Source organism: Amblyraja radiata, chromosome 9 (genome assembly GCF_010909765.2).
Source record: "Amblyraja radiata isolate CabotCenter1 chromosome 9, sAmbRad1.1.pri, whole genome shotgun sequence".
Taxonomy (NCBI): domain Eukaryota; kingdom Metazoa; phylum Chordata; class Chondrichthyes; order Rajiformes; family Rajidae; genus Amblyraja; species Amblyraja radiata.
In genome coordinates, this window is record NC_045964.1 from 74,036,421 (window position 1) to 74,045,773 (window position 9,353).

Below are 9,353 nucleotides of genomic sequence, written 5' to 3' on the forward strand. Positions count from 1 at the left end.
ACGTTCTCCCCATGTCCTGTGTGGGTTTTCTCTGAGATCTCAGATTTTCTCCCACATTCCAAAGATGTCCAGGTTTGCAGGTTAATTGGCTTGGTATAATTGTAAATTGTCACTAGTGTGTGCAGGATAATGTAAAGGGCCTATCCCACTTGGGCGTCATTTGAGCGTCATCATTTATGTGTCACGATGCACGTGATGCGTGCATGGCGTGCATTACGCGCGCATGGAGCGTGGTGATGTAGTGGCGCTCCAGGATTTTGGGATTCACAAAATCTTTGCGCGCCACCTGCGTGTGACACCCAAGTGTGACAGGCCCTTAAGTGTGCGGGGATCGCTGGCTGACACGGTGGGCCGATGGGCCTGTTTCAGTGCTGTATCTATAAACAAGCTTGCGTGGCAATAGTTACATCTTTACAGTTTGTTCCGCTTTATTTTTCTCTCTTAAAATCATATCCTTTTACAAAATAAACTGAAGGGATTATCTTTGCCTACAGATCTGTCAGATAATGCCTGATATGCAGGTGTGAGCATAGCAGGGTGTGTTGAATTAGGGGAATCATGACTAAGGTATATCTTTCCCTAACATTTTGGATAAGAGTTAGGAATAGAATAAAATGTGATATTATCTTCATGAGAATCATTGGACTGACTTCATTTTGTTAGCATAGGACCATGTGAAGAACAAGAAGAAACCTCAAGTCCATTGATGTGGAAAATAAACAACTCAACTGCTGTCCCTATTATAATTGCACTGATTGAGTTGCAGTGTTTGTTTGGAAAGCACACGTTTCCAGATTGAACAATTCTACCTTGGCCACGGTCAACACACTGGGCCCAGTATTTCACCACTTTCCCCACTGCTACTCTTTTGAAGAGGGCAGCTCAGCAGAATTGGAAGCAGATGCTGGAATAAGAAACACCCTCACCGTCACACTCCACTAGTTCCTGCTTGCTTTGCATAAACATGAGACTGATCTGAAAAAGCTAACCACGTAAAAACCCAAACATTACATTTCCATTACCTCAGGTTCCCTAAACGTCACCCATTCCTTCTCTCCAGAGATGCTGCCTGTCCCGCTGAGTTACTCCAGCACTTTGTGTCTATCTTAGGTTTAAACCAGCATCTGCAGTTCAATACGATATGATACGATAGAATTTTATTTATCTCAGGAAGGAAATTGATCTGCCAACAGTCATAAAAACACATTCCTACACATGATATTTTCAGGTGGTTGGTATTGGTGTAAGCATGTGATGGGTATAATTTGCAGAATAAATGAAAAGGGACTTTCCCCCAGAGCAGGAGGGAAGCATTTATTACATTCTTATTGCAATTTGCACACTGCAAAATTATTTCATTATTCAACACTCAGGTTTTTATATTTAAAAAGATTACAATCCCTATCTTTGTCTGTGAGAGCAGCCTACTGCCAACGAGCAAAAAAAAGCATTCTGGCTCTAGCGTGTGTGATGACATGAAATGGATGACCCACAGGAACTTTGAGACATCTGCTTACTCACCAGCATGGTTGTGATGGAGAGTCGCTTCGACAAAGTACTTGGCATAAAGGAAAGGGAATTGTTTCTGCATGTGTGATCTTTTCATAAGTTCACAAGTGATAGTGGGTGGGCAGCGCGACTCACGTCGCAGCGGCCTCTGCAGTCCGTCTGTCTTTTTATTATTTTTTGTCTCGTTTGAATGTAGTTTTTGTTTTTTTTTTAACTGGGTATGTGTGTGGGGAAACTTTTAAAATCTTTTCCCTGTAAGGAGAACCCGACCTTTTCCCTGTCGGGTCTCCGTTGTCGTTGGGGCCGAGCACCGTGGAGCGGCCTCCAACCGGAACGACCTGGGGCTCCAGTTGCGGTGCCTGCGGACCTACTCACCATCATGGAGCTGGCCGAGTTCGGAGCGGGAGGAGCAGTGGTGGCGCGCTGCTGCGACCCGACCCCCGGAGATTCGGAGGCTCCAACCGCAGGTCTGGTGGACAGTAACACCGGGAGCCCGCAGGTCCCTGCTGGGAGACCGCTTTTCGGGGCTTCCGCAACGGCGACTTCACCCGCCCGAGTTGCGGGGTTGAAGAGTACCTGGAGCGGGGCCTTACATCATCACCCGGCGCGGCTTGGAATGGCTGTGGGACTTTGCTAGCGCCCGCTGGGGGCTCCAACACCAAGACCCGGAGCGCGGCCTTGCATCGCCCGGCGCGGCGTTAATGGCTGCGGGACACTTACCATCGCCCGCTGGGGGCTTTGACTCTGACATCGGGAGGAGAATGATGAGTGCAGGGGAGAGATAAGTCTTTGCCTTCCATCACAGCGAGGAGGAGATGCGCTGTGATGGATGTCTGTGTAAATTGTGTTGTGTCTTGGTTCTTTTCCTTGTGTGTATGACTGCAGAAACCAAATTTCGTTTGAACCTCAATGAGGTTCAAATTACAACAAATAAATTGTATTGTCTAGGGCTTGTATAGGGCTTTATTCTTTGGAGCGCAGAAGGTTAAGGGGGGACTTGATAGAGGTTTTTAAAATGATGAGAGGGATAGACAGAGTTGACGTGGAAAAGCTTTTCCCACTGAGAGTAGGGAAGATTCAAACAAGGGGACATGACTTGAGAATTAAGGGACTGAAGTTTAGGGGTAACATGAGGGGGAACTTCTTTACTCAGAGAGTGGTAGCTGTGTGGAATGAGCTTCCAGTGAAGGTGGTGGAGGCAGGTTCGTTTTTATCATTTAAAAATAAATTGGATAGTTATATGGATGGGAAAGGAATGGAGGGTTATGGTCTGAGCGCAGGTATATGGGACTAGGGGAGATTATGTGTTTGGCACGGACTAGAAGGGTCGAGATGGCCTGTTTCCGTGCTGTAATTGTTATATAGTTATATGGTTATTGTATTGTATTGATGGGAGCAGAATTAGGCCATTCGGCCCATCAAGTCTACTCCGCCATTCAATCATGGCTGATCTATCTCTCCCTCTTAACCACATTTCCTGCCTTCTCCTCATAACCCATTTTTATCAAAATCATCATCTTCAGAGAAAGTAGACCGTAAACTCCATGAGAAGTGGGTGCAGGATTGGGTTGGCATTTCACCTGCACTTCTACCACTATAGTGCTGTGCATTCAGTTTTCAGTGTGGTCTTCTCTACATTGAAGAATTCAAACCCAAATTGGGCGATCGCTTGGCAGAACACCTACTTTCAGGGCAACCCCAAGATCCTTGTTACTTACCTAATTTCTTCATCCTGTTCTCACTCTGACTGATCAGTCAGTGGCCTTCTGTGCTTTTACAAAGAGACCCAAAGCAAGACAAAGGAACAGCAGCTCATGCGCCTGGGCACATTACAGCCCACTGAAATCAATATCGAATTTTACATCTTGACGTAACTTGATGCCTCTGTATCAGCCGAGTATATGTGATATTGGCTCAGCTTACTTAGAATATAGAGCAGTACAGAAGAAGAACAGGCACCTTTGGCCCACAATGACAGTGCCGAACATGATGCCAACATTTTTGCCACCATTATTCTTGCAAGTAACCAAATGTGCTACTTGTTGAAGAGGAAGTGGCGAATTAGGGAACATAACATCACAGGGTCTCTCTCACATGCGCTCTTCCCTGAAACTTGCCTTATTGTCCACTATGCCTATTTCCTTAATATTCACAGATTTTTAGATAGCATGTACATCAGTTACCCAAGACTATTATGTGTCAGGCTGTGATAGTTTCAGATCAATTTATTTAGTTTTTAGTTTTAGAGATACAGCGTGGAAACAGGCCCTTTGGCCCTCTGAGCCCATGCTGACCAATGATCTATGTTATCCCAGTTTTGCATCCTACGCACTAGGAACAATTTACAGAAGCCAATTAACCTACAAACCTGCACATCTTTAGAATGTGGGAGGAAACCCGGAGAAAACCCATGTGGTCACAGGGTGAACGTACGTACAGTCAGGATCGAACCTGGGTCTCCGGTGCTGTAAGGCACCAACTCGACTGTTTCACCACTAATCATTTTCATTGAAGAAGTTGATGAGGTAATTAACATCAACCTGTTGGGAAATAGGAACTTATAGGATGAATACACTGTATCATAGATTCAGGTCAACAACCTTCACACAATGAGCGAATGTGGATGAGTGGATGTGGCACTGAGCCACGGGAAGGCACTTCAATGTGGAGGGATGGGGAAGGGAAGAAACTGAATCGCTGGTGGTGTGCTTCAGAATTAAAGGACGTACCTTAAGGAGATGAGAAGGGATTTCTTTAGTCAGAGGGTGGTGAATCTGTGGAATTCTTTGCCACAGAAGGCTGTGGAGGCCATCAATTAATATTTTTAAAAGCAGTGATAGATAGATTCTTGATTAGTACAGGTGTCAGGTGTATGGGGAGAATGGGGTTAGGAGGGAGAGATAGTTCAGCCATGATTGAATGGTGGCGTAGACTTGATGGGCTGAATGGCCTAATTCTGCTCCTATCACTTATGACATGACTTATGACCAATGTTGGTAATGTTACCAATTATGTTAAAGTGGCACATTGCTGGTTCAATCCTAACATTGGGCACTGCTTGTGTATAGTTTGCACGTTCACTAATTCATTAATCCAAAAGGAAGTGTGCAAAAGAGAATAAGTTGCAAGTGTTTAAAGAACACAAAGGTATTGGGACCATAAATGAGATGACATCCCAGGTAGTTGACATGGACCTAATGGACAGAATGGCCTCTTTCTGTATTGTGCTTCATGTTATACCTTCCATCCCCTGATTATTAGCTCCCACATCTATCAGTGGGTGCCGTACTAATCCAAATTTGGAGCATTTCAAGATGCACCATCAAATAAAAATGTAAGATTCTTTGCCACTAGCTTGGCCGATTCTTGACTGTCAATAAACCGGCCTTTAACCCTCTCCAAAATATACAAACCTAATTAAAAATATATATATTTGAAAGTTTAGTTTGGTTTATTATTATTGTCATGTGTACCAAGGTAGAGTGAAAAGCTTTTTTGTTGGGTGTTGGGTGTTAACCAGTCAGCGAAAAGGCTATACATGAACAGGGGGCGCTGACCTGTGCGCGGCTGCCCAGCCAGCAGCTGTTCGTCTTTTCATCTTTTTTTTTTTTTTTTAGTTAGTTAAAGTGTTTTTGTTTCTGGAGTTCTAGACTTTTTTATGTGGGGGGTGGGGTGGGGAAGGGGGAAACTACCTTTCAGGGTCCCTACCTGGTCGGAGAGGCAGCTTTTCTCCGGGCTGCACCGTCGACCCGTCCTCGCGGCCTACCAGTGGGCCTGGAGCGGTGTTTCCTGTCGGGGACCGCCCAGAACCACGGCTTCGGCAGCGGCACAGCGCTGGAGCGCTATCGTGGAGCGGGCGATGCCTTGTCCGGGTCGCCGCGCTGGAGCTCCGGTGAGCTGAAGACCGCCGGGAACAACATCGCGGAGCTGCGGGTCTGAGGTGCGGGCGGCAGCGCCGAACTGTACACCGGGAGCTTGGGATCTCGCGACGAGATCGCCAGTGTGGAGCTCCAACCGGCGCGGCCTTGTTGGCTTTGGAAGCCGCGGCCTCCAGTACGGAGGCGGCCGTTCCAGGGTTCCCAAGCCGCTGTGAGGACTCTCCCGACGCCGGAGCACCATCACCCGGCGAGAACGGCCAGGAACATCGGGCCTCCGTAGAGGCAACTGTGGAGGCCTCAATGGGCCCGACTATGGGTGAACTGGGGTTGGGGACTGGACTTTGTGCCTTCCCTCATGGTGGGAGCCATTGTGGGGGGATGTTCTTTATGTTTAAATCTCTTATTAATGTTATGTCTGTATTCTTTCTTTATGTGCTGCATTGGCAAGAAGCATTTCACTACACCTAGGTGTATGTGACCAATAAATAACCTTTGAATCAAGCAGTCCATAGTGTACAGGTACAGGCTGCTATTGATATAAAGATTTGAAAGATTGGAGCGATCGTAATGAGTGATAGCAGATCCACTTCTGGGACCAGCACGCAAAGACTCACCTGGCTTCAGTGCCGTCTTGATCCATATCAAGAAAGGGTTTAGTCATTTTATTTTCTTCCCGTATGATATTGAAAGCAGTGTCCTGGAAATTAACCTTTAATGCCTGATGGCAGCAGGAAAACGCTGGAGGGGGGCAAACGTAAGATTAGGGGGACCCGCAGTACGAGACAGTTCATCCCCCATCCCTGAACCCATGTCCCCTTTCTCCCTTATCACACCCACTGATTTAACATCCCACTCCTCTTCATTCTCCCCTCATTTGATAGCCTTTTGTTTCCTTTTCACCTCTATTCCTTGGGGTGGAAGATTGCAACCTTCACGTGGTCCGCCCTGTTTCGACTAATGCAATCAACTCGACGCGCACAAACGGAAGATCAAATAGAACAAGTTGTCCAACAACTTTAGGCTGTGCATGCCACACGCAAGAAGAACCTCTAGTCCTTGTCACTTACAATGAAATTGCCCACACCTGTATCTCATGATAGGCTTGTCCCACCCCCTCCTCTCTTTTCCAGTTTTCTCTTCCCCCAACTCCTATCTGTCTGAAGAAGGATCCTGACCTGGATCCTGTCATCTGTCCATTCCCTCCACAGATGCTGCCTGACCTGCTAAATTCCTCCATCACTTTGTTTTTTCGCTCAAAAAATATATTGACAAATGGGCATCTTATTCTGTAAATCCATACGTGCACATGCGTTGCGTTTCCCATAAGGACCGTCACTATAAATCTATCAACTACAAAAATGAATGGGACTCAGGTATTGTTGTGAGGACAGATTTAATTTGATCATTTGGAAGTTTATTTTTGGAAAATATAGCCTAGACTTCTCTGAAATGTTTTTGCAGCATTTGCCTTTTAACTAATCAGACATCTTACAGTGTGATTAGCAGTAACTGGAAAGCTGAATTAATTATGATATTCACAGGCTAATTACAAATACCATTAAATGGTGAATATGTGTACACAACTTGAAACAGTGGAGAAGCCTATAGCAGGCAGTAGATGCTATTTACCCAAGTGGATAATTGAGCTACAGAGTAGGGACTGCTGGCTTGGCCCAGGTACAATGGGACTCATTACAATGGGACATGTGAAGAGTTTATTAACAAAGTTAATGATTAATTGTATTTTCTAATTTTAACTCTGAATATGCAGTTTAATCTGTTCACTGCCAAGATTTTTTCCACTATTGGCCACCCTATGCTGGGTCTTTGAAGGTGAATGGTGACTTGACAAAGCCAAAATGAATATACTTAGGGATGGAGCTGAGATGTCAACATTCTGACCTGAGTATTCTCGGGGGTGGCACTGATCAGGTTAAAGACAACTATATCATAGGGACGGTATGGTAATGCAGCGGTATATGCCTTACAGCGCCAGACCTGGGTTTGATAATTGACGACATTCCTGACGACGGATGCTGTCTGTGTGGAGTTTTACGTTCTCCCCTTGACCAACGTGGGTTTTCCCTGGGTGCTCTGGTTTTCTCTCACAGTCCAGAGACATACAGGTTTGTAGGCTAATTGGTTTGGTAAAAATGTAAATTGTCCCTAGTGTGTGTGGAATAGTGTTACTGTATGGGGATGACTGATTGGTGCGGACTCAGTGGGCCAAAGGTCCTGTTTCCACGCTGTATCTCTAAACTAAACTACAATTTATCCATTCAAACTCAGATAATCTCTAACATCAGTCAGAAGGTTTCTACAGGTCAATGAGAAACCATCATACATTTATGCAAATTATCAGGCTGTAGGTGACATTTACATAGTCGTTGATTAATGATGATTCCAGAAATACCGAAATCAGCATTGTTGTCGTAACTGAAAGGCCAAATTAAAGATTTATCTGAAGACCAGAGAATGGTTATGAATGTTATTTATATAAACCTTTAGTGAGTTTTTTCAAGAGGTTATTAACGATGGTTGCAACTCATGGGGCTAATGGCAATCTTTGAGCTGCCTGAACAATTAGCCAAGTAGTTGGAAACTAGATATGTGTCAGGAACTGATATGTGTCTTGTTAGGATCAGTGCTAGGCCTGTAATTATGTGCAATGACCAGTGCGTTCTTGGAACGGTATGCATCGGTACTGCGTATTGGCACCTCTAAAATGTTAAACGTCATTATTTTGTTTTCCTGCTACTTGACGTATGTTTATTAATTATGCATACTGGCTATATTTGTCAACAAAAAACCCACTGATAATGACTGTAAATAACTTTGATGAAGTCAAATGTTGGAAGAAAGTATACAGTTAATGGCAAGATCCTTAACAGCATTGATGTACGGAGGGATCATAGCTTGGAGATACAGTGCGGAAACAGGCCCTTCGGCTCACCGAGCCCGCCCCGACCAGCAAACCCTGCACATCAACACACTAGGGACAATTTAACATTTATAGCCAAGCCAATTAACCTACGAACCTGTACGGCTTTGGAGCATGGGAGGAAACCGAAGATCTCAGAGCAAACCCACGCAGGTCAAGGGGAGAATGTAAAAACTCCGTACAGACAGCACCTTTAGTCAGGATCGAACCCGGGTCTCTGGCACTGTAAGGCAGTAGCTCTACCACTACACCACCATGCTGATCTTGGGGACCAAGTCCATAGGTCACTGAAAGTAGCAACACGAGTAGATGGGTAGTAAAGATGACGTATAGATTGCTTGCCATCATCAATCAAGATACTGTGTATAAATATCAGGAAGTCATGTTGCACCTTTATGAAAATTTGGTTAGGCCACGTTTGGAGAACTGTGTATAGTTCCGGTCACCTATTACAGAAAGGATATGTAGGGTGCGGAGAGGATGCAGAAGATGTTTACCAGAATGCTGCTCACCAGAAGGAGAAGTTTGACAAACTTGGATTGTTTTCTCTGCATTCTCAGCGGTTGAGGGCAGACTTGATAGAATGGTATAAAACTATGAGATGGGATAGATAGGGAGACAGTCAGAACGTTCTTCCCAGGGCAGAAGTGTCAAAGACTGCAGGACATGGCTGTTGGTCAGAGAAAGAATGTTGAAAGGAGATGTGTGGGCAGGTCTTTTTACACAGAGAGTGGTGGGTGCCCGCAACACACTGTCAGGGGTGGTGGTAGAAGCTGATATGATAGTGCCGTTTAGGAGACATTTACATAGAAACATAGAAACATAGAAATTAGGTGCAGGAGTAGGCCATTCGGCCCTTCGAGCCTGCACCGCCATTCAATATGATCATGGCTGATCATCCAACTCAGTATCCCGTACCTGCCTTCTCTCCATACCCTCTGATCCCCCTAGCCACAAGGGCCACATCTAACTCCCTCTTAAATATAGCCAATGAACTGGCCTCGACTACCCTCTGTGGCAGGGAG